This window comes from Phoca vitulina, unplaced genomic scaffold, assembly GCF_004348235.1.
Source record: "Phoca vitulina isolate PV1807 unplaced genomic scaffold, GSC_HSeal_1.0 scaffold25, whole genome shotgun sequence".
In the NCBI taxonomy this organism is placed as follows: domain Eukaryota; kingdom Metazoa; phylum Chordata; class Mammalia; order Carnivora; family Phocidae; genus Phoca; species Phoca vitulina.
Genome location: NW_022589728.1, coordinates 14,153,322 through 14,178,647, shown reverse-complemented (window position 1 = coordinate 14,178,647; position 25,326 = coordinate 14,153,322). Strand labels below are relative to the sequence as shown.

General features: G+C 38.4%; 1 protein-coding gene across 2 annotated transcripts in view; it reads right to left on the bottom strand.

Annotated features, from left to right (window-relative positions):
- NKAIN3 (sodium/potassium transporting ATPase interacting 3) overlaps nucleotides 1-25,326 on the bottom strand; it is a 619,197-nt gene that overhangs the window by 383,913 nt on the left and 209,958 nt on the right. The gene's annotated exons all lie outside the window — the stretch shown is intronic.

The following is a 25,326-nucleotide window of genomic DNA, read 5'->3' as shown; positions in this document are numbered from 1 at the left end:
TTTACCATAAGCCTTGCATGAAATAAAAGGAGAACAGGACTCCCAGCACTACCTCACTCATTCACTCATTCATAATAAGTATTTACCAAGATGATGTGCTACCCATTCAGGTGGGTAATAGTATAGACAAAAAAGAAAAAATTTCTGCTTTCAAAGAACTTGTCTATTGGGAGGAGGCAATGGAACAATTATATAAAGCGAGAAGTGTTATGATAAAGAGGCATACGGGCGCTATAAAATCCCAGGGAAGTTGCCACTTAGCTCATCCCTGAAAGATAGGTCAGAATTAGGAAGAGGAAAGAAGGAAAGGCTTTAAAACACATAGAACAGTATGTATAGTGGCACCAAGATAAGGTAGAGTCTGAAATGCTCCCAGAACACTGAGATGTTCTCTGTGGGTAAGCAAGCAAAAGCAGGTAACGAGGTAGTGTCCTTGGGCTCTGAGGAGGCTGGGCTAAAACTTGGTTGGGTTATTGCTAAATTTATTGCAGCACTGGATTCCATTCAGCCAAAGTCATCTACCTTTATAAACTTCAGTTTAAAGATGCAATTCTTAGCTTATAAAAATACAAATTAGATTTTAAAATAAAACAATGCCAACAATGAAATGGACCAATAAATCTCCCCAGTGGTCCAGTTGCTTTCCTAGAAATCTAACAAGTTACAAAGTGAAGTTCTCACATTTATTGATCACATCAGGACTCCTCGAGGATGGACAGATATTTGTTATTTTTCTGGTATATTCCCCCAAACTCTATTCCCACATGTAATTTGTAGCAGGCAATGGAACTGGCCTAAATGCAGCTGTTATAAAGAATGACAATAGGCACATTTCAAGAGAATGCGATAGGTTTACAGGATGCGTGGTCATAATGGAATTGCATTACACTACTATTAATAGCTTAAGAATAATCCTCTTCCACCAAGTCATTATTTGTTGAATTGTCACATGTATTTGTGATCAGATTTGACAATGCAGATATTCAAAACTCTTGAAAAAATAAAATTTCAAATGAGAGTATCACTGAAACAATTAGGCAGTAAAGTCACCAACTGAGCCAACATGGAAACTGAATTGTCTCTCTATAACATAACATTACTATTTGAATTAAAACATGGTATGTGTCTTCACCTCCAAAAAATACCATTTCTTTGAGATTCTTATTTAAAAAAAGAGGAATGAATTTTCATTTTACACAGCAGGCCCCTCAATTTGTCCATGTCCGAAGCCCACTTATCTCTTTGCCTCCGTGCATAGTATTTCCTCAAGGTTTTTCCAAACTCTTGTCATCCATGAGCAAATGCATTGCTATCCTTTTCCCATTGAGCAAACCCGATAATTCTGAGTTTTTTATGATGACAAAGGAAGTACAGATTCTTTCAGTTGCTTAGCACTACCTGTGCCATTTTGGAAACCAAACCAGAGCACGTGCTCTGCCTTTGCAAGCTCATCAATGCACCATGGCCAATGACTGCCTGAGCTGTGGGGTGAGTGCAGGGAGGCTAATTAATTCATTTTATGATATTTTCAATGTTTAGGCCTTTATCTTGATTATGTGAACTCTCCGATCTGCTATGGCCTGGAACTCAGGAATTCTGGTTGAGAGTCTAATGGAAAGAAAGAGACAGTAAAGGTGGGAAGGGGGTTAGTGCTTATGGATTCAGGCTGGGTCTGCATGAGATGACTGATTCCATTAGCCTGCTTGCCCCCATTCCGTTGCACCATCAGATATCCAAACAGTAGCAAGGGAGCTCCCCAAACTGTCATCTCCCCTATTTTATATGACCCTCCTTCCCATTCCTTTCATTCTCCCCTTTGCAGCCTTTCCTCAGAAAAAGGATGTGGGATGAAGTTGTTGCCATTCACCATTTATGCAGCCTTAAGAAAATCACAAGCAGTAATAAGAATAACAGGAGAGGGGCACCTGGGTGGCTCAGTCAGTTTAGTGTCTTCCTTCGGCTCAGGTCATGATCCCAGGGTCCTGGGATCGAGCCCCACATCGGGCTCCCTGCTCGGTGGGAGGCCTGTTTCTCCCTCTCCCACTCCCCCTGCTTGTGTTCCCTCTCTCACTGTGTCTCTCGCTGTCAAATAAATAAATAAAATCTTAAAAAAAAAAAAAGAGTAACAGGAGAACTGTCCTGGGAAGATTAATAATGTCTTTCTCACTTTTTCACTCCATGGTGTGTGTCAGAAGTTTTTTCTATGTGTGTTTGTGAAACTGTAATAAAGGATATTACTTTCTCATATTGCCTTAGGTCAAAGATACCACATCAAAAATCAAATGCAAGTGAGCAAGACATCCTACTCAGCTTGTGGTTAGCTCTCCCAGAGATGAAACTTGCTTTCAAGCTTAATTTGAGCAATATTTCAAATTACCATGAGGAAATGTTCCAAACACATAAAAAGTTAGTTCCTGGAGCACCAAATATTCAGATGAAAGAATTTACACAAATATGGTGGGAATGCAAGCTGGTGCAGCCACTCTGGAAAACAGTATGGTGGTTCCTTAAAAAGTTGAAAATAGAGCTACCCTATGACCCAGCAATTGCACTACTGGGTATTTACCCCAAAGATACAAATGTAGTGATCCGAAGGGGCACATGCACCCCAATGTTTATAGCAGCAATGTCCACAATAGCCAAACTATGGAAAGAGCCAAGATGTCCATCAACAGATGAATGGATAAAGAAGTAGTGGTATATATATACAATGGAATATTATGCAGCCATCAAAAAAACCGAAATCTTGCCATTTGCAATGATGTGAATGCAACTGGAGGGTATTATGCTAAGCGAAATAAGTCAATCAGAGAAAAACATGTATCATATGATCTCACTGATATGAGGAATTCTTAATCTCAGGAAACAAACTGAGGGTTGCTGGAGTGGTAGGGGGTGGGAGGGATGGGGTGGCTGGGTGATAGACATTGGGGAGGGTATGTGCTATGGTGAGTGCTGTGAATTGTGTAAGACTGTTGAATCACAGACCTGTACCTCTGAAACAAATAATACATTATATGTTAAAAAAAAAAAAGAAGATAGTAGGAAGGGAAAAATGAAGGAGGGGAAATCAGAGGGAGAGATGAACCATGAGAGACTATGGACTCTGAGAAACAAACTGAGGATTTTAGAGGGGAGGGGGTGAGGGGATGGGTTAGCCCGGTGATGGGTATTAAAGAGGGCATGTACTGAATGGAGCACTGGGTGTTCTACACAAACAATGAGTCATGGAACACTACATCAAAAACTAATGATGTAATGTATGGTGATTAAAATAACATAATAAGATAAAATTAAAAAAATAATATTTAAAAGAAGAATAAGGAGGAGAAGAAGGAGGAAGCGGGGGGGGGGGGGGGAAGAGGAGGAGGAGAAGAAGAAAAAGAAAGAAACCCTATGACCTTAAGCGAAGCAGACAGTGAACTAACTCCTTATATGACTTTCCATCTTTGAGATAAATAAATACCAACTTATTGGAACCCTCTTTTTCTTGACTTCAATGTCTACCTCTCCCTCTTGAAACTCTCTTATCTCACATCATCATTCCATCCATTTCATCTGATTCTCCTTTTATTCTTTCTCAGTCTCCTTGCTGGTTCATTTAATTTGCCTCTCCAATGTTGGTCCCCCCTCCTTCCGCTCCCTCCAGGACTCTGTCTTTGGCAGTTTCACTTTTGCTTTGCATGTCTTGTGTGATTTAATCCTCTCTCATAGCTTTATTTCCCAAATTTTCTTTCATCTCCAGGCCTGATCTTACTCTTAAGCTGACACTCTCATTTGCAACTATTTTCTAATTAACATGGACTTATTGTCATCACTCAGCCCTGCCCCATACCCATAGTTCCTAAATCAGCTAATGCATTATCAATCCCTTGCTCCCTCAGGCTGAAACACTTCCCTTCAGGCTTCCGATCTGATCAGTCATTAAATCCACGAGTGGACCTCCAGAATCATTATCAAACCCATTTTCTCTTCTCTTTTACCAGGGTCATAGCCCTATTTAAATTTTATTCTCTTCTCCCTGAATAAATGCTGTCGCTTCTTAATGGATCTCCCCAGCTCTCCACTCTCATTGCTGAACCTTATCCTCAAAACTGCTGCTCTGCATGACACAGGGTTATGTTCCCATCAGTCCACTGTCCTCTTGGCCCTACACACTTAGAGAATAAAGCCCAGAATCCTTAGGCATGGAATAAAAAGGTCCTCAAAAAACTGATCCCAATACATACAACTTAAGACAATGAACATAGCACACAATGAACATCTACTGAATGATTACATGAATGAATGATTTGTTTAAACAGGATATAGCCTATTTGTGCTATAAAAATGTTATTTTCCTCTCAATGTAGTGGAAACAAATAAAAATCATCTAACATATCTGACCTGAAATTATACATACAGACCCCATGTAGCTTTCCAAACCCCTTAGGAATGACTATGAAGAAAATACACCTGAGTTGACCCATGGATTCTCGCGACCACTATTATTGATGCTCTCTCTAGGATTTTTGTCCCCATTCCAATGCCTTGAGGACAGAACAAGCCAAGTATGAGTTGCCCCAGCTGTGCATAAGCTATGAAAAAGGACTCGACCCTGGGACAATCATGGTCACATCTCCTTCTGGCTCAGGGGCATTGCCCGGCCAGGACTGTTCAGTTCCTGTTGTGTCAACAAAAATAAGTAGATAATTAATATATAAGGTTATGAGTTCAATGATAGGGTTGAGCACAGGATTTGTTTGTTATGGCTGGATGAAGGGCTGCTGGCACTAAGGCCACAGCCCAGTGAATACCTGTCCACCCCTGAATGGAGTCCCTGCCAGCATCATTGCTGATGCAGCCCAAGCAAGGGCTGTGCCTGCCTGGCGATGACTTGCAGGTCTCATACTGGGCTCCTCTGTGCTGTACTCACAGCGGCATGAGGAAGTGAGGCTGAAGACTAAAGTTTCCCCACTCTGGGTCCCTTATCTACATCTGAGAGGACAGGAAACTTACAAAGTGAGAAGGAAGGAAAGAGATTCTTATTTATCCTGAAGGATAAACCAGAAGTCATTTTTCCATTCTCCCCACCCCACCCATTTCTCTCTCTCTCTCTCTCTCTGCCATAAAAAGCACTTAGTTTTTGGTTAAGCAAATTGTCCTGCATTGCCAAGGCTGTGAGTAGAAATTTGAGATTTGAAATTTGATCCAGCTCAGAGTAAAGGCTATGCCACCTCCCCACTAAAAGTCATAACAAAGAGCTAGCTATGACGGAGATCCGCATAGAGCAAAGACCCCACACAGCAAAACGCAGGATTAGTTCAACTAGTGGGGAATGAGGAATGGGTCAGGAAGACTTTCATTGAGAAGAACTTCAAGCTGAATAATTGTGAAAAATGAGTAGACGTTCTTTAAGTGGATGAGTGGGGTGGGGGGGGTAGTGGGAGCTAGAGTAGGAAGAAGGCTGGGCATGAGGTATCCTGGGAAGAGGGAGACTCATGGAGACATGGAAAAGCTGAGAGTCTGACAAGAGCATGTTGTGGGAGATGAGATGTGATAAGAGATCAGTCCAGCAAGGAAAACAGCAGTCCATCAGAGAGTGCCAGAAAGAAAGGTAGACTTTACCCCAGTGCACGGGAAGCCAGCAAATGGTCTTACATAGGAGGGCAGTACTTGCAGATTTGACTATCTGCCCGGGATATGTCAATAAGTTTCTGTATCATCCCTTCACTTCATGTGTCTATTAACAGGTTTGTTTGCTAGTAACAGCAACATGTGTCTGCAAGGTGAAGAATAGATTTGGGGAGGGGTTGAATTGAAACAGAGGGACCAATTAGTACACTACCATGAGAATGCATGTTCCTGACTTAGGTAGTAGATATAGGGATGGAGAAGAGGAGACACTTGTAAGTGTTGGGAAGTCAGAATCTAGGTGCTATGGACTGAATTTTTGTGTCCCCTCCAAATTCATTTATTGAAACCCTAAATCCCCAGTGTGGTGGTATTTAGAGGTGGGGCCTTTGGGAGGTAATTAAGGTTAGACCAGATCATGAGAGTGGGGCTCTCCTGATGGTACTAACACCTCTATAAAAAGAGGAAGAGACTTGAAGTCTCTCCACATGCACATAGCAAGGAAAAACCATAATGAGAAGACAGCAGTGTGCAAATTGGAAGAGGGTCCTCACCAGACATAGAACCTGCCAGAACCTTGAACTTGGACTTCCCAGCCTCCAGAACTGTGAGAAATACATGCCTGTGATTTAAGCCTCTCAGTCTCTGGTATTTTGGTATAGCAGCCTGGGTTGTCTAAGACACTAAGACAAAAAAGTGGGAAAGGGAGTGCAAAAGAAGAGGACAGAAAACTGCAAGGGAGGAAGAAGAGTTTTGTGTAGGAATGGAGATTACCATTCTGAAAGTGACAACGGGGAGATAGGAGGCCTCCAGGGTCCATAACACCCTTGAGTGAAAAGAAACAACATAAGTATTCTCAGGGGAGAAAAGTCAGCTACACTGTGGATCACCTAGGATTTTATGGGCTAGTGAGCTGGTGTGGGCACCCTCCCTACCATCTTTCACAGCATAGACTCATTTAGTAATACATTCTGAGGTTTGGATAAATGAGATATTCAACTGAGTGGAATCTAACCTATTCTCAAGTGAGGAATGCTCTGCATAATATAGGATTTTATCGCATTCAATATTTAATTGTATCTCAAAGCACAGGATGATTTCTTTGGTTAGTGGACCTATTGTTTGTATTCTGACAAAGCATAAGGAAACAATACAGTAAGTTTTCAGCTTTAGATATTTCTGCAGATTTCTAGATGACCTATAAATTTTCACTTGTTTTTATTTCATCAGTTATTAATAAACTGACATTTACCAAATGCTACCATGGAACTGCTCTGTGCTAGTTGATGGGGATTTAAAGATGACCAAGACTTAGTCATGGCTCTCAAGCAGCTCACGGTTCTAGTTGAGCTAAAACAAATAAATAGTTAATATATAATGGGTTAAGTCCAATGACAGAGTCACTCACAGGAATTTTTATGTCTATATGGGATGGATACATCACCCAACCTAGAGTCTTCTTAGAGAAAGTGTCACCTGGGAGGTGTCTTAATGGATGAGTAAGAGTTGGCTAAACAGTGGGAGGAATAAAAAGGAGAGGGCATGAATGTCAGAACGGTGTGCTGTATGTAAGGAATTAAGGCAATTAAGTGTTGCTGGAGCTGCAAGTATGAGAGGAAGAATGGCAGCAAAGGATAATTTGAACAATTATTAACATCATTGTGAATATCTAAATCAAGGGGCAATTTAGCATTACCTGTCACAAAATGAATCAAAAGTATGAACTGACAAAGATTCCATGATTGTAAATATGAAAAGCATGAGAGATATTGGGTTTTTAAATGTCTCTGGCCAGCCATTCACAATTTACAGTCACTGTCAGTCCAGGAAGGGGGGGCTGTTCAAGTTTTCTTGGGATGAGTGACTTCTCTGTCAGTATCCTTTCTCCTGCCTCTTGGCAGATCCCTGGGGAATGATTCTACTCTGATCACTTCTCAATTTTGTCTCCAGAAATTCTGCACTCTATACACACTGAGAAAAAACACCCCTGCTCTGATTTCTCCCCTCACCATCTCAGAGCCTACTGCTCACCACTCCTTAGTGGGCTCCATAAGTCCATGACTTTGGGGTCTACCTTCAAAGAAAGCTTCTTCAAAAGTTATTCAAGAAATGTTTTTTTGTTTTGTTTTGTTTTTTTCTGAGTACAGTTCAGAACTGTCCTTTATTTAAATAGAAACACAGGGTTTTTCTCAACAAGCCCTGAGGCATTCCTCTTCTAGGAACATTTTGAAAGTGTCTTGAGCTGACTTTTCCTCTCTTTGGGTGACTTTGGGAAATCCCAATTCTCTGTCCTCTATTGTTTATATCTAAACAGGAATAATAATTTAATTACTTCCTCTCCGACTGTATCCTGAAAACACTATAACATGGCAAACTATCAGTGATTGTATTTCCATTTAAGTTCCTGTGAAGAGAGAGGTTATATAAAAATCAAATGTTGCTTTAAAAAAAAAAATCTTTGGTTCAAAATAAATAAAATTAAATTCTAGAATATTCTGGGAAGTAGCCAAGATTGTTCTCATTGTTTCTCTTCATTCCCATTCCTTTACCTTGCTCCCTTGCTTCCTTGTCGTGTAGAATACCACTGCCATTAAGGGAGACACAAATATGCTGACTGACCTTGCACCGAATGAAGTTTGTTAAAGTAACATTTCTAAGATTGATTTACTTCTGAAAGTGAATTCTGGGCCTTTAAGTTTATCTCTTATCTCTTCTTCTAAGAGCAATAACCGTCTGGATCAGAGAAATAATACACATATTTTGTCTCCTCCCTCACCTTTGAATATGATTCTTGTTGACAGCATCCACTATTTCCAGAACCATCTTAGTCTCTATGGGCACACCCCTCTCCTCAGGAACCAAAATTGATCTCTTATTCTCAAGATTAAGGACAATTTGGGGTGAGTCCAGACCTGACAAAATGCTGCCGGCAGTCCAATGGTGACTCGGGCAGTCTTATCCAAGACAATACAAACATTGTGGAGAGAGTGGGGGATTTGGAGCTAGGATGTGGGTTCAAATTCTACCACTTAGAAGCTATGTGAGTCTGGGTAACATGATTTCTCTCTGCATCACTTGCTTCAGCTGCAGAATTTGGAGAATAGCATCTATCTCACAGGGTTGTTCTGAGGATTAAATGAGACAATGTATGTAGAACCTGGGATGGAACAGATGCTTAATAAACTGTAGTTCTAAAAATAGTGATAATAATAACAGAATTAATCCATCAAGATTTAAGTCACTTCCCGCTAAAACACTTATATCCTGGAATTATGAGACTCCTTATATTCAGTGAACAATCAGCTTAAGTAACATGACCCCAGAGGCTAGCCCCTGCCAATCACACTGGACATACAGTAAGGAAACAGACCCAGCAGATTAACAGATGAAGTGGTAGAGACCCTGTATGAGGCCAGATTTGCCTGATCCCAGGGTCTGTGTAATAAATCTCCACACTGTGTGCTCGACGTATCAGGGTGCTGAGCTCAGTGAGAACCTCTTCAGTGCCTATCATGGTGCCCAGAACACTGCTACATCCAACATGCTGTCTTGCAGGTCATATGAATATTAATTGACCAATGTTATTCTTAATCCTGGCTGCACTTCAGAATTATTTGGGGAGCTTTACAAAAATACTAATAAGCAGGCCCCATCTTCACCCCTCCACCCTTAATATTCTGGCTTATTTGGTATGATATATGGTCTGGGAAATAAGTATTTTTTAAAACCTTTCCAGTTAATTTTAAAGAACTACCAGGTTGAGAAGCACTGTGGAAAAGGGCTACTTTACTTACTACTACTTTATATTATGCTATATTATTATTATTTTATATTATACTATATACTATATTATTACTTTATATTACTTTATTATTCATAATAAAGATCATTAATAATAGTGATGATAAGACTAATATTGATATGTATTGAATGTTTACTCATGATACTTACTATGGTAAGTGCACGGTTATACAACTTGGTGGTAGATTCACAATAGGAAGCTGGGTCTGAATGACTGTATTTTAACTGGTACCATATATGTGTCTTATATTAATCTTATATTTGATGGGCATTTATATAGTATAGCTGAATATTAGCATACTGTATGACTTTATTTTCTTCCAAGGTAATGTACAATCTATGTTAGCAGTAGCAACTGGAGCCTGTCTTGACTTTTTACAAAGGCATCAAAAGGTGGTAATTAAAAGCATGCATAGACTCTGGACCTGGATAGCATTGGTTCAAATACTGGCCCTACCACTAGCCAGCTGAGCACGTGGTTACATTTGCTAGTTACATTTGCTTAACCTCTCTGTTTCTCAGTTTTCTCATCAGTGAAATGGGAATAATAATAATAATAATAATAATAATAATAATAATAATAATGGGACCTTACAGAGTTCATTGTAGAGGATTATATTACTATACATATATAACGCTTATAATAGAGTCTGACATATGGTAAAAGCTATATATGTTTTTTGGTTTTGTTTTTATCATTGTATACCTAACTAAGGCAATGACCAGTGGTGAGAATTTCAGGAGTTTCAGGAAGCCTGTCCAAGGAAACACTTTGGAATGTTTAACTCTTTGCCATATTTCTAGGATCATGCTACATTTGTGGCAATTCAGCTCTGAATCTTTAGCACACATAGTGAAATACATGTGTTAGTGATTCTCAGTGGGAGTGGTACCACCTTCTAAAGAGAATTTTGGAATGTGTGGAACCATTTTTTTTATTTTTTAAGGTTTATTTATTTATTTGAGAGAGAGAGAGCATGGCGGGGAGAGGCAGAGGGAGAAGGAGAGAGAAACTCAAGCAGATCTCACCACCCTGAGACCATGACCTGAGCCAAAACCAAGAGTTGAATGCTCAACTGACTGCACCACCCAGGTGGCCCACGTGTGGAAGCATTTTTATTTGTCACAAGGGAAGGTGGAGCCCTACTCATACGTAGTGGGTGAAAACCAAGGGTGTTCATGTTCCCCTCAAGGAAGAACTACTCCACCTCAAAATGCAGTAACATCCCCTGGATGAACATTTAGCAGGCAATATATAGTCCAGAGTGATGTGCATATGCAAGACTTCAATCAGAAAGTCAAAGAGATTCCTTTAACTTTGAAAAGGAAATGAAAAGTAGAATATTTGGAGTGTGAAAGTGGCAGCCCATGGAAATGCAGTTTTGCTAGGCAGGAGGGGGTGCTTCAGGGCAAGAGTATAATAAAGACTGCAACACAACAATGGTTAGTCTGGAAATTCAGGGGCCCAGGCTGTAGGTAGGATACATTCTTTAAAAAGCTATGCTATAATTACTGTGTCAGAATGTGTAAGCTTATGAACAAAGAATAGACAGGAAAAAGTAAAAATAAGTGTTACTCTAACAAGCAAGTGTTAGAGTAGTAGGACTATGTATGATTTTTCTTTCTTTTAAGAGTAAAAACATTGTGGAACAGCCATAAAATGAAAAATTGATAAGCATATAATGACTTTCTAACAATAGTGGTGAGGATGAAACTAGTGTTAAAAATAGACACTCTTAGACAGGCGAGGAACCCAAGTAGACCCTCTTAGACAGGCGAGGAACCCAAGAATGAAGATAACATTCTTTCTTTTTTAAAAAAAATTGTTTTTTGAAGTTTTAGGTAAAAATTTTGTATTTTTGACTTGTCTTTTTAATTAATTGAATGCACTTTCCTTTATCTTTGCATATATGAGAGTTTTTAGAGTTTATGATTCTTTAGATAATTAGGTGACCCCTCTTGATTTCATAATTTACTATAGTAATGACAGTTAATTTAGGGTTGGTGGATACATCTGTGAGGACATTACTTCTCAATTTCAAATTCGACTTTTCCTTAGAGAAGACATTATTTGATTAAGAGAGGGTCCATCCTGACTGTGAATCTTGTGCAATTTAAACATTTTTCTAGTTATAGCCTACTTTCATTTCTAAATTATTATTTTATCATGAGAAAATATCTCCCTCCCTCAGGGCCAATATAAAACACTCTGCAGAGATTTTATCCTTTTTAACTTGGTATTATACAGAACTAAAGATAATATAAAAGTACACATAAAACCCCAACATTTCTATAATTTTGATGTCTTTCATTTGCATTGTTTTCTTCAGTGGTTATATTTTCCTGTATGTGATACTCTGCAAAATGTTATCAGGTTTTGACATGTTTGTACCTTTAAATTGAATTTTTTTTGGAACGAAACCTAGAACTCTCTTTCCAAATATCTCAGGATTTTTCTGTATTTTATTTGAAGTGGCATTTTCTTCCCGTGGAAGTAACTTACTATTCTAATGTTTACCACATTTTCACCTACTGTCCCTCTTGCGCTTGACTTTTAATGTGGGCATTTTTTGCTTTCCCCAAAGCACACAGTATATGGATTCATTTTATAAACTATCTTTTTTTTTGCTAATCTTTTTCCTATAGAACAATTTTTGTTTCAGGTCTCGGAAGCATCTAGGTATAAGATAGAATGATCACAAAAACCTGGTTATTTCCAATCCTTTTTCTTATTTTATTACCCACAAAGTACAATAAAACAGAACATTCCTCCATTTATATTTTCTGCTTATCAATTTTCAGGTTATGTCAGTCCAATAAAAAGTATGATATTGAGGGGTTTTTTAAGAGCTTTCCATTTTAGATGCCTCTATTCTAAAAATAATCATTTCTATATTTAGAAATAATCGTTTCTATACTTTGAGCTCATAGAAGTTAGTTTCCTAGGTACAAAGTAGGTTCTGAAAACTACTTAATATATTTTTTCTAATATTTCTTCAATCTCCTATATTTCATGGGTGGGCCTGTTCTCAGAATGTCCTAGTTCTCAGAACGTCATTCCTCTTTTTCTCTACTTCTGGCCTGCACTCGCATGAGTTCTTGTCTTATTGGTTATATTTCAATGAGGGTCACAAAAATTGTTTCTGTTTTACTGCTAAATCCCTCTTTTCCATTTTCTTTCTCTGTGGGACTTTCTGTGTCCTAAGATATACATCTCCTAAAAGCCCCCTTCTCCCAATAAAGCATGTACCCTTGTCTCCTAGAAAAACTATTTGTCTCACCCAAGGAAGCTCATATATGCAAGTATAAAAGAGAAAGCCGTAAGAAACCATCCTATTGGGGGCATTGTTTCCTGGGCTCTGTGGCCAGGATGAGAGAGCAGCAGTGCCCTTTGAGAGCCATGAAGTCAATGAAAATCACAGCCTGCACAACTCTTTCCCCAGGTGCCTCTGCAGTGGCCCGCACAGAGATAGCCCACAGTCCTCCATTCATCGCAGCACCAGGGGAACATTTCTCACTGCCCCTGGAAACAGAATGTGCTGTTGTTGCTGTCCTTGGCAAAGGACTCCAAAAGATGCCTCCGTTTGTGTGTGTGTGTGTGTGTGTGTGTGTGTGTGTGTCTAAGCCCATCCTTGCCTTCATTCCAGTCCTGGCAAGGAGCCTGTACTCTCATGCTGCTCAGTTCCATGTATATTTGCCCACATGATTGATACTCTGTACAGTTTTAACCAGCTGTTTCCTCCTGGCATGAACATTTCCTGCACTAAGTTTCCCCTCTGCCTGGGAGATTTGTAAGAGTTTCCTGATTGCTCTTGTAGTTTTTCTATGTTTTCCCCAATCAAAGCTGCCTCTACGTTTGCAGTCAAACTGCATTTCTTTCCATCCTAAAGTCACAGCGTACTCCCTCTCCTCCTGTTTCCCCTTGTCTTGATGTAGCAATTCATTTTAAAATTCCTGTGACCATTTAGAATGTCAGAGAAAAGCAGGATCTTATTTATGAAACAAGAGACAGGGACAAACAGATAGAAGTCAATAAATAAATAACCCCAAAAAGGTGTATGTGGAGGAGGGTACAAAGGCTTTTGAATTACCATAGAAACAAACAGATACTAACCGTACAACATGCACAGGCTTCTAACAATCCTTTAATAGCAAACAAAACATGGTTGTATTCGATGCTTCCACAATAATAGTTTTAAAAATCTGTACACTCCACTTTTCTAAATTCCATCTGAATAAGATGAACACTTTATTACCATGCCATTTGGCTCTCTGTTTCAGATATGTATTCCCCAGTGACAACAATCCTATAAAATAAGTGCCACGGTTATAAAATTCTAAGCCTCTTACTTGATCATGGAAGAGAGCAGTGAAATGCTTCAAACTGGTCCCAGTATAATCCTAAGGTGAACTATTAGCCATAAACTATAATGATGATAATAATTAACATCTAGTGAGTATTTACCACATGCCAGTATTTTTCCAAGTAATCGACTTCTTTTGTTTCATTTTATTCTCATCACAACCTCATGAAAAACATGTTGTTTTGGAGAGCAGACATGTGGTTCATGAGTTTGAGAAACTTGCTCAAGTTCACAAATACAGTAAGCCACGTTTGACCAAGTCACACTCCACAGCCCTTGTTCTTAACCACCTACGCTTTATATTAACTAGTTAAAATGTTTGTTCATATCCTTTAGCGAAAATCTTACATTTTAAATCAATGTGAGTTGTCACGGGCCCTCAGACCGCACCACCCTGGGGAGCCATCACAAACAATGCAACGTAAGGTGTGCCTTGGGGGCTGAGCTGTGTCAGAACCCCGGACGTACTATTCATTTCAATAGGACTATTCTCACTATTGGAGAACGAGATCTTTGTGAACTTCCTAGATTTCACGAAGAGGCAAAATGAAATGGATTTGGTGAGAAAAGAGCAGCGTTACCGATGCGGTTGTCAAACTCGGGTGTTGTCTAAAATCACCTGTGGGCGTTGTTACACATGCAGACATTCGAGGCTACCAGCAGGCATTTGGTTTCAGCGAACTCAGAGGATCCCACGACTCCAAATTTAAACAAACAGAGAAAATAGAAGAAAAGGGCTGATGCAGAGAAGCTTACTTTGGGCATGATGAAATATTTTTAAATTAGGTCATGGTAATGGTTGCAAAACTCTGTAAATATACTAAAAATATTAAATTATATTCTTTAAATGGGTGAGCTATAGGGCATATAAGTTGGATCTCAATAACAGTGTTGAAAAAGTCATGAGCAAAAACGACCACAGACTCACACAGGGTTCACAAAGAACAGGGTTGGAATGGATCGTTTCTCTGAGCTGGAAGTGTCATGGTTTTTTCACTCACTCTGAATAATTAAAGTACTTTATGACAAAGAGAACTCCAGAGGGACACATGATCTGTGTTCTCTTTTTGGTCCTTTCTATTCTTTGTTTCTTCTTTCCATTTTGTTTTTTTTTTTTTCCTGAAGAGGAGTGATATAAACAAGTATGTTTTCATATCTTCTCTACTGGCTTTTTAGCTATTCCTCTTTTTATTATTTTTATAGCAGCTGCTCTAGGAATTTTAATAGGCGTTCTTAATTTACCATGATCAACCCTGAATTACTATTACAAGTATTCACATACAATGTATGTACATATAATGTATTTAGACATTTTAACCTAATTTTTAAAAATTTAAGATAGAAAATAATCTTTTATATTCACCCCTTTTAAAAAAATCCTTATCAAGGTTCTTTGTTTGTTATTGTAGATCTGAATTTCCATCTGGCACCATCTCCCTTCAGATTGAAAAACTCTCTTTAGCATTTTTGATAGCGTGAATCTGTCAGCAACCATTTCTCTCATCTTTTGTTTACCTGACAATATTTTTATTTAGCCAGAATTTTTAAAATATATTTTTACTGTGTGCAGAACACTAGGTTGAGAGTATTTAGTTTTGCATTTTCGCACTTCAAAGGTTTTGTTCTATTTTCTTTTTGTCTCCATTATTTCTTATACTGTCATATTTATTATTATTCCTCTGTAGGTATTGGTCTTTTTTTCTGGCTGTAAGATCCTGAGGTCATTTTCCATTTTCCACCCCAGCTTCCAGCTTCTGCTTACTCAGTGCAATTCCCAAAGAGGGAATTACTAGACAAAGAGGATTAGCTTTGTGTTTGGGGCGGCATGAGATTCAAATACAGATTTGCCCCGCATGTGCTGGTTTCTGCTAGTCAAAGCAAAGACAGTCCTTCCTTAGCTGGTGGTCTCCTTCAAGCTCTCTGATCATAGCTTAGAAACTGGCCTCACTTCCATCCACCTTCTCCCTCTAGTGTTTTCTTTAACATTTATTTGTAACCCACAACTCCTCAAGATATTTAGGAAAAACGAGGGTTGTTTTTGTTTGTATGTTGCCTGGGAATTTCGGATTTTTACCACAGGAATGGAAGATCTTGCACATCCTTCTGTATCCAAACTGGAAGTAGAACTCCTCTCTGTTTCTAAGGGGTTTAAGACCTGTCTGAAGACATACAACAGAACTAGCTGGAAATGTCACTGATAAGTGAATGATAAAGACGATTAATCTCCCAAGAGTTCAGAGTAGGAATTAGGGTTGCCAGATACAATATAGCGCATCCAGTCAAACTTCAATTTCAGATATGCAAGGAATACATTTTTAGTTAAAGTACATTCCAAATATTACATGGGATACAGTTATTTTGAAAAATACCCCTCGTTTATATGAAATTCATATTTAACTGGACATCCTGTATTTTTCCTAAATTTGTCCCTAAGAGGGAGGGGTCACTAGTAGGGAAAGAAGTCTCTAGAAGCAAGTAAAAATTCAGTCAGCCTCTTAAGGCAGGACTGAGATGTTCAAAAATTACCACATAACGTGTATGCAGGTAAGTCATGGGAGAAATGACCAGAGAAATATGTCAAATTCAAAACCCCCGAGGATTCTGAATGGCAATCTAAGAAGAATGGACTCTATTTTGCTGGCAAAGATGAATAAGAAAGACTCTCTGTAAGTCTCTCATTTTTGACCTCTTTAAAGGTAACAGTAGCAATAAGAATCAATTTTATGGTATAGGTCTTCCATAGCAAAGCCCTTTTCAGATTTTATAGGGCTTTTTGCTTCAATAAGATCCCATTTTCCTTTTTATGTTTTTCCTTAGGTTTTACACTCTTCCTTTGTTCAGGTATAAGAAATGATCGCTCTACCTCCAGGAATGTGAAACAAATAAGACTTTCTATTTTTGCCAAAGAAATGAAAATCTAGATCGTGTAGAAATTGACAAATGCCGAACAATAGACTTTTAACCATGTTTATTTGAACCGACTTGCTGTACTTCAGTGCACAATTACAAATCATCTTTCAAGCTCTTCAGAATCTCAGACCTGCCAAGAGCTAATTAACTGCTCTGACAGTGGGAAGATGCAGCAACATAAGGCACAGTTTCTGAATGACTGTAAGGTATTTAATTTGAATAAAAGGAGAATTAAAAAGCAGCAGAGAGCAGGAGTGGTAGCAGACAGAGAATGCCTGTATTAAAGATTCTTACTTGATTTCAAAATCATCCGCTTGAAACTTATATTGGGATGCGTGTTTTAAAGCATCAGACTGCCTTACAGAGCACAGGGACAGAAGCAGTGATTGTGAGTCTGGGTTGGTGCAGCTCTCCCAGAAGAGACGGACACGTCCTCCTGGAGTACCTTTCCTCTCCTCTGACCAGCGGTCAGAACATGAACAAGGATGCTCAGTGCTGAGCATCATGGTCAGAACAGCCAAGCTACCCCTAACATGGAACTGAATCAACAGACTACTGCATCCCAACCGATTTGAGGAACACACACATAATCTAATAAATACCCTTATTACTAATTTGCAACTGCTTTCAGTCACTGTACAATCTAGCACTTCACCCCAACCCTACTCTCTGGTCTGAGAAAGGGGCAGCAGGGACGGGATTTTTTTCTTAGATCCCTCCTGCACGGGCACTTCAGATGAGATCAGCGGAAGTCTTCTGGCTGCTTCTCTTTATCTCCTTCCTATTTTACCCCCAATTACACTCACCTTATCGGCGGAGAGGAAAAGATCTTTTTTTAAGGGGCACCTGGGTGGCTCAAACGGTTAAGCGTCTGCCTTCAGCTCAGGTCATGATCCCAGGGTCCTGGGATCAAGCCCCACATCGGGCTCCTGGATTGGCGAGGAGCCTGCTTCTCCCTCTCCCTCTGCCTCTCTCCCTGCTCATGCTTTCTCTCTCTCTCTCTGTATCTCTGTGTCTCAAATGAATAAATAAAATCTTTAAAAAAAAAAAGATCTTTTTTTAAGGTGCCAAGAACTTTCACATGTTATTTCATTTGACTCTGATACGAATATCATCCAGGGTGGGGTTAACTCCTGACTTCGAGGTAAAGAAACGGAGTCTCAGAAAGCTTTCATATCTTGTCCATGATTCAAAGTCAGATGGGCTGACTCCAACCATACTGGCTTCCCACCTTACCACACAGTCTCAACACACAGATGTGCCTGTCTTGTAGACTCAACTCCAGTTTTCTTTATAACTAATCCCTGACTCGGTTCTGATTTCATGTAGAATTAAAGGGCCCTGTCACTTCCTTCCCACTCAGAGGCTGAGTCCTGCCTGTAACTGAGTCCACCTCATCCCAGGAAGGAGGCTGAATGGTCCTTAACAGGTCACGTGTGTCAGCTCCCTGAACACCCAAGATTTCTGGGCGCTTACCCTGGTTCCAGCCCTCACCCTAAGTGAGTTAAGGTACAAAGTGCTATTTAGGTTGATAGCCATGTGAATCCTTCTGCTATGTGGGGCTTTGATCATCTTTCATATCTAGTTTTCCAACTCATATGTACCTCCTCCCACAGGACGCAGCTGAGTATATGCATACAGGATTTTTTACCAATAGTTCTAATGCTTTTATGGTACATCCCCCATTTTCCCTTTTCTAAATAATAGCCTGCAATGTTTCATAGAACTTACAAAGCATTGCAAACATAGTTAAAAGTATAAGAAAAATACGATATCTACATAATTATCTCACCAAGATTGAACAGATGTTAACATATTGCAATTTCTTCCAGATCATTTTTTTAAAGAAATATGTTACAGATATTGCTAAAATGTTACTTCTATCTCTTACCCCTTCCTCCCTAGAAGCCTTCTCCCCTGAAGTTGGTATGGATCATTTCCACGCATGTTTCTGAACTTCTGTAATATGAACAAATTCACCCGTAAGCAGTATGTTTGTGAGTTCTAAAGATTTATATAATTGGAATCCAGCTGCACTATCTTTTTGCAATTTGTTTTTCTCCCACTTTTTATGGGTGTCTATCCTAGAGAAATTAGATGAGCTCACTCAGGAGCTATGTCTAAGAATTTTCACTGAATCATTGGATGCTAGTAAAACAAAAAATGAAAACAACCTAATTGTTCCTCTCTTGTGCAATGTTTACAGAAATGTGATTTGTGTAACGGAATCCAAAAAATGTTATCCAGCAGTTAAAATGGATCAACAAGATCTACACATATTTATAGTACTTAAGTCCTTTTTAAAAAAATGCATTTAGGCCAAGGAAAGCAATGAATATAAAGTGAGTTTTTACCATAGCAGGTTTCCGTTTGCTTCTTTTTACAATTGATCCTTCGATAATATAAAATATTGAATGATTGCGTACATAAAGATTCTTAGTGTTATCACTGGTGAAAAAAACACAACAAATGTTTCAGTATTTTCTGCATCTAAACCTCTGGTCTGTCTTCAGTTCGTGTGCTGAACCCTGCAATGCAGGTAGCGGAAAGATGCAGAATTTTGGCACTAAATTAAGTCATCATGTTAGCAAACTCACATTCAGTCCCTGTCATTGACTCCACTGAAAACTCAGGATAAAGGCAGATACGTCTATGTTTCATTCTTAAAAAAAAAAAAATCGTTCCCATCTGCTCTATTTGTGTATGGCAATCAGATCAGTGATGCTTTTCAGAGACTTGGTCTTTCCTGCTATCTGATTTTATCAAGTTAGTTCTGAAAAGACTTTAGATAACTAATTTGAATGCAGGCCAGAATTTCCAAATTGGCAGCTCTAACTACCACAGCATTCAAACCGCCGTATATAGATGACAGTAAATTACTTTCAATATTACCTCCAGACTATTAAAGCTATAGTGGTATGAGAATAATGCATGTGTGCATATTGCTACCGTCAGTAGGTACCCAATCAATAAAACAATATTGCTCAGTATTTCAGCAGAGCAGAGGTCTGATAAGGTAATGGTAGCCTGAAATATGTTAATATATTTAGTAAAACTTCTATTAGTAGAGTTGAGGCTGCCGTGAACTGAGAGAGCTGCAACGCATGCTGGGAGCTGGGCCGCTCAGAGCTGGAATTCTGCTAAAGGAACTTTGTTGTGTTTGAGCCAGGAAGGGAAGTCATGTGTGAGCCAGACAGTAAGTACTAAGCCATCCACCTGAGTTGGTGAGGCCAAGCAGCAATTCTCTGACCTGCCAGAATAGGTCAGGGCGTCCTGTTGTAGGTTTGTTTTTTTGTTTTGTTTTGTTTTGTTTTTTGTGCACTGCAATCTTCCTTAGCGAGCTTACCACAACACTAAGGAAGCAATTCTTTGTAAAAGTATGTGATTAATGGTTCTTTCCTCTGCCAGATGCTTAAATGGATGGGACTGTGCCTGATTTGTTTGTTATATGTCCCCAGTACCAAGCAAAACTCCATGAACACATTTATTTCATAACAGAGTCCTAAAAATAGCTAAAGGGATGTGAGGGGAAGCCTCCCAATGGAGAGGTCTTATTGGGCACCAGTCCTGAGAAGGGAGGTCTTCCCTATGTACCCACCCTACCTGTGACCAATCCAGCAGGAGCAGTAGATTAGTAATTCCAGAGGAACAAAAAGCAGGAGCTCAGAGTACAGGTCTGGATCCAAGCCATTTGATTCCTATTCAACTCCATGATTCATCTGCTTTGTGACTTTAAGCAAGTAATTAACTTCCCTAAGCCTCTGATTTCCCATTTGTAAAATAAATACATCGTTTTTAAGGATGAGATAATCCAGGCATTGCTTCTATAGTACTTGCTGATAACATGATTTCTATTATGACCATTATTATTGATGATTAGAATCTATCCCTGAGAAATAAGGGTTGATAAAAGAAATAAGAGGGCATGATACAGGCTCCAGCCATTGGTACTGGTTTAGGATTGGATTCCAGGCTCAGGGATGTGAAGTCTCAGGTGGAATTACTAGCATATTTTAGAAAACAGCCTAGATTTATGATCCAGGTCAACACAGAGGTTGGAGAAGGGATGAAGTTCTAGGCCTTCAGGGCTTGAGGAAAAGTAACAGAACACTGGGTTGGATGAGAATAAGTTTGATTATTGGGAGGAAGGCAGAAATCCAACAGATCCTCCACTAGATGTTGGGATTAGGGCTGCCTTACATAGAACTAGTTGACCCAATCTTGAGAAGCTGGTAAAGACAGAGGAAACAAGTCAGGAGTTGACAATTCATTCTGGTGGTGGAAATTACTATAGGAAGGCTTCTCCAGAGGCATAGATAGGACATTAAGAGGAACTAAGAACTTTTAAGGACATAAGAAAAGGGGAGTAGTGGCCATATATTTATTATAAATTTCTGGAAACTGAAGAAGAACAAAATAGAAATCAGTGTGGATAAATAGTGGATTTAGATTATTTTTTACTTTTGGTAAATGGTTTTCCACATAGTAAAAAACTGTGCAAACACAGTGAAGAAACTTAAAAAGAAACACTGAAAACTCTCACCCTGCCCAGGAATTGCCAATATATGGCACAGTTGCACCATTTCTGAATTCTGTGTCCCTGGCCAACCTCAAGGAGTAATCTGCATTCTTGCCCAGTGAGCCCATATATGGCCTCAAGACACTTCTTAATACAGTGCAGCAGCTTCTTCGAACCGATTTCATTTGGCACAAAGAGAGGCCCTACTTGCCTTCCCTGATCTAGATTAATCCTTTAGTATTTACATGAGAAAACTGAGGCCTAATGAGGCCAAACAACCTTTCTCTTAAAATCTCTGAGCCAGCTCTGGTACCCCTCCTGGTTAATGTGTTCCCCTACTCTTTTCATGATCCTCATTTCTATTCAATTAACATTGTTACACAAAATACGTTTAGACAAAATATCAAATACTAAATATATTCATTTTTCAAATGATCTTTCTTGAAGTCACATGACTATTGTTCATAGACGTAAGACTCGGGGCATACACTAAGTACCTGTGGCAAATCCACTGGCCATGTTAAAAAAAAATGGGAAAAATGTTGAGTAAGCTCAAAAATAAGAAATTTTTTTCAGTGGATGAGACGTAATATTTGAGCATCACAGTGACTCTCCTTGATGTAAAGAAAGTCACAGAGAGACAAAGAAGATGACCACAACCTACTTCAGCAATTTTTAAGAGAGATCTGGACTATCCAGATCAGCTTCCCTCAGTCTTGTAAATTCTCAACAGTAAAAATAATACTTAATGAAATGGCTCATGCTTTACTGCTTTATGTGCTTCCATATTAACTTCAGGTAAATTTATGACAGAGACAACTGTACTTTTGTGTCAGGTACTTATAAGCACTTATTATATACACTGATCAAAAAGAAGCACTGATTTACAAGGTGTTTCAAGACTATTAAACTGGTTACAGGAGTTTAGAGTGTGTGTATCTTTGTTCTCATAAGGTTGCTGATCATGCCTGTGATTTCTTTGTTATAAAATCCTCAGTTAGGAATATTTTCTTCTTTTTTCTGGGGACATATATGATCTCTTTGTTTTGATACAGTTTCTAAGAAATCCTGAAAGTAATGTGAATAAAGCACTGCCTAGAATTTCTGTCTTATGGGGCCTAGGGAGGTGAGGAAGCAAGAGCCAGCTTTCCAGACAGAAGTAGCAAGAGCAAGTGCAAAGGCCCTGAGGCAGGAATGTGTTAGGCACCTTTTAGGAATCAAAATGTATCTCCTGTGGCTACTGCACAGTAGAGCTGGAGAGCAAGGAGATAACAGAAGGGAGAGGTCAGAGGTAGGTCACATAGGGTCTTAAAGGCTATGGTTAAAAGTTGGATTTGTATTTAAGCCCCACGGGGAGTCATTGAGGGAGTAAAGCAAACAAATGCAGGATTTTATTAACCTTTTAAAATGATGGGGTCTTTTTTTTTTGAGTTAGTGTTATTTAAGCAAGCAACTTAACTAGATTCGGGACAGGGACTGTTTCTGTTTCTCTGACACCTCCACACGGTCCAGCTCATAACAAGCTCAGAATAAATGTTTACTAAATAAATAAGATCAGATGGCTTATTGAATTGAGACATGAATACAGGAATAAACTATCAATGTGGATAGAGTCAAAACACATACTGGAACAATTCTGGCCACATCTAAGTCTAAGTGAACAGGAAAAAGAACTTTTTATTTTATTTTATTTTATTTTATTTTATTTTAGGAAAAAGACTTTAAGATAGTACGCATTTATGATTTATTGTTGGAGATGTAATTAGTTCCTGATTTTTTTCCTTCTTCAAAAGTTTGTTTATTCTGTAGTTGGTGTTGTGTTAGCATTCTTGTTTTATTTAAGTATTTTCTTGCTGATTAGCATGCATTTATGTAGCCAGGGTAATTAGGTTGAATTACATCAATTTGGAGAGGTTAAATTCTAGTAATTACACATTTGCTACTTACAATTAGAGTATAAATCTGATGATGGTATATTACTTGCAATGCATATGATAATGGCAATTTAAGAAAGATGTTGTAAACTTAGAATTCTGGATACTATTGACTTAAGCAATCCATTTAGTCTGTAAAAATGTTTGAGTTGAATATTCTAAAAAAAGAAAGCTGTGAATTGATACTTCCCATTTTATAGTCGAAAACACTGTATTGTATCAGTCTTTAAAATGTTTTCCAAATAGGCAGAAAGCCATTTAGGAAACTGCATTAGAAAACAGAAATTCCTCCTACATGCTAAACCCAGTATGTTGAAATATCCATTCCATGTTCATGTATGAATTATAGTGCCAGGTGTTTTTGCAAACAAATTGTAAGTTGCACTATTAAATAGCTTAATGATAGATCATTCACAGTATATCTCTATTTTAAGGTATAAATAACTATATTATATATTTAGGCATGTGAAATATCATTGATATCAAGAAAGATTCCACCTCTGATGCTTTCCAGTGTCAGCAAGGAATAACTGGAAAGTTTAGCTGATAATAACAATTTTGCTTTCCAAAAATAGTTGTACGTGAAGATCCTCCTGACTCATCATTGGGGTATTTTTCTTATATCAGAATATTTAGAATAATATTGTTAGGATATATCTGTGAACATCTTCAAATGGAATATTCTAACTAGAATTTAAGACACAGTCTTCAGCATGACACTTCTAACAAGCATTAAAATGTTGCTGAAAAAAACAAGATAAAATAAAGGCCTACATATTAATTGATTTTTTTTAAAATGTTCTTTTATAAATCAAATAATATTAATTGTGCTCTTTTTAACTTGCTTCTATGTGAATCCAAACACACACACATACATGTATATTTATACCTAGAGGGATGATACATTAATAATTATTCAATAAAATATGCTATTATCAAGAGTAATTCTACTGACTTCATGATCTAAAAGAAATTGATCGATGCACCAGTTTTCTAAGTTTTAATTTGAGAATACTTTCTAAACTCTGCACCTTTCACTTATTTTTTAATAAACTTAATTTTGGAATAACTGAAGGTGTACAGGAGGGTTGTAAAGACAGTATAGAGAGTTCCTGTAAATCCCTCACTCAGTTTCCCATTGTTAACATCTTGCTTTTTGCCCTGGAATATGGAGATATATATCTACAAATACACACAGGCACAGGAAAGATTATATATAAAATGAAAGCAGTTAGTGACAAAGATTCAGCTTTCAGGGCGAGGAAAATGAGCAAATTGCCAAGAGTTAATATAGTTTTCCATAGTTTTTAAATACCAAAAAATTCAGTCCAAGGGCTGAGTTTTAATACCAAATCTGTATTCAACAGACCCTTGGTGCATTTTAGGATATGTCTGCTAACTTCTATGACAGAAGATACACAATATTCTAATGTAGAACATACTAGGGATTTTTGTATTTCTGCTAAGTAGCTATGCGTTGCAAGATGAATTACATTGTTTTTAAACATTTACCAAGGTAACATCAATGCTAGTTGCTAATAAGCCTTGTACTGTGCCTAAAATAGATGAAAAATTTGCTGGATTCTATTAAACTCAGTTTTAATAGACCAAACTTACTTTCATTGCACATTTTGTTGTTTCTTCCTACATAGAAACATTTATTAGCTCTGAGTAGAAATAACAAACTGAATAGAAATGCCAGCCCTCTGTTTAAGGAGCTCAGAATGTAAAAGGAGACAGAAAGGAAGAGCAAACAAGATTTCATAAAAGACCAAATATGAGAAATGCTATACCAGTTGAGCCTACAAAATTCAGTGGGAACTTTGAGAACACATGTAGCTGGAAGAAGCAGCCTTTAGACTGTGGCGATGACTAGAATGTTTTGAGTACCCTGTAATATGAGAAAGGTCATTCTGTGAAAAGAAAATGTTATGAACCAAGGTTTGCAAAGCGGGCATATGGAGTACATATGCCCTGGGAAGAAGCTAGTTGTCAAATGGATGGTCAATATTTTAGAGGACCTTCCATCTGACAAATGCATATTGTTCAACAAAGGCAAAGACTGGGAAAACCATCTGTCTCAGCTGCTTTTCCAAATCAAGATGACCAGCAGGACGTGCTCTCTTCCTGTCTTTCATAGTGACAGCTGATTCAGGATCTGGAGCTAAATTATCAATAGCCATTA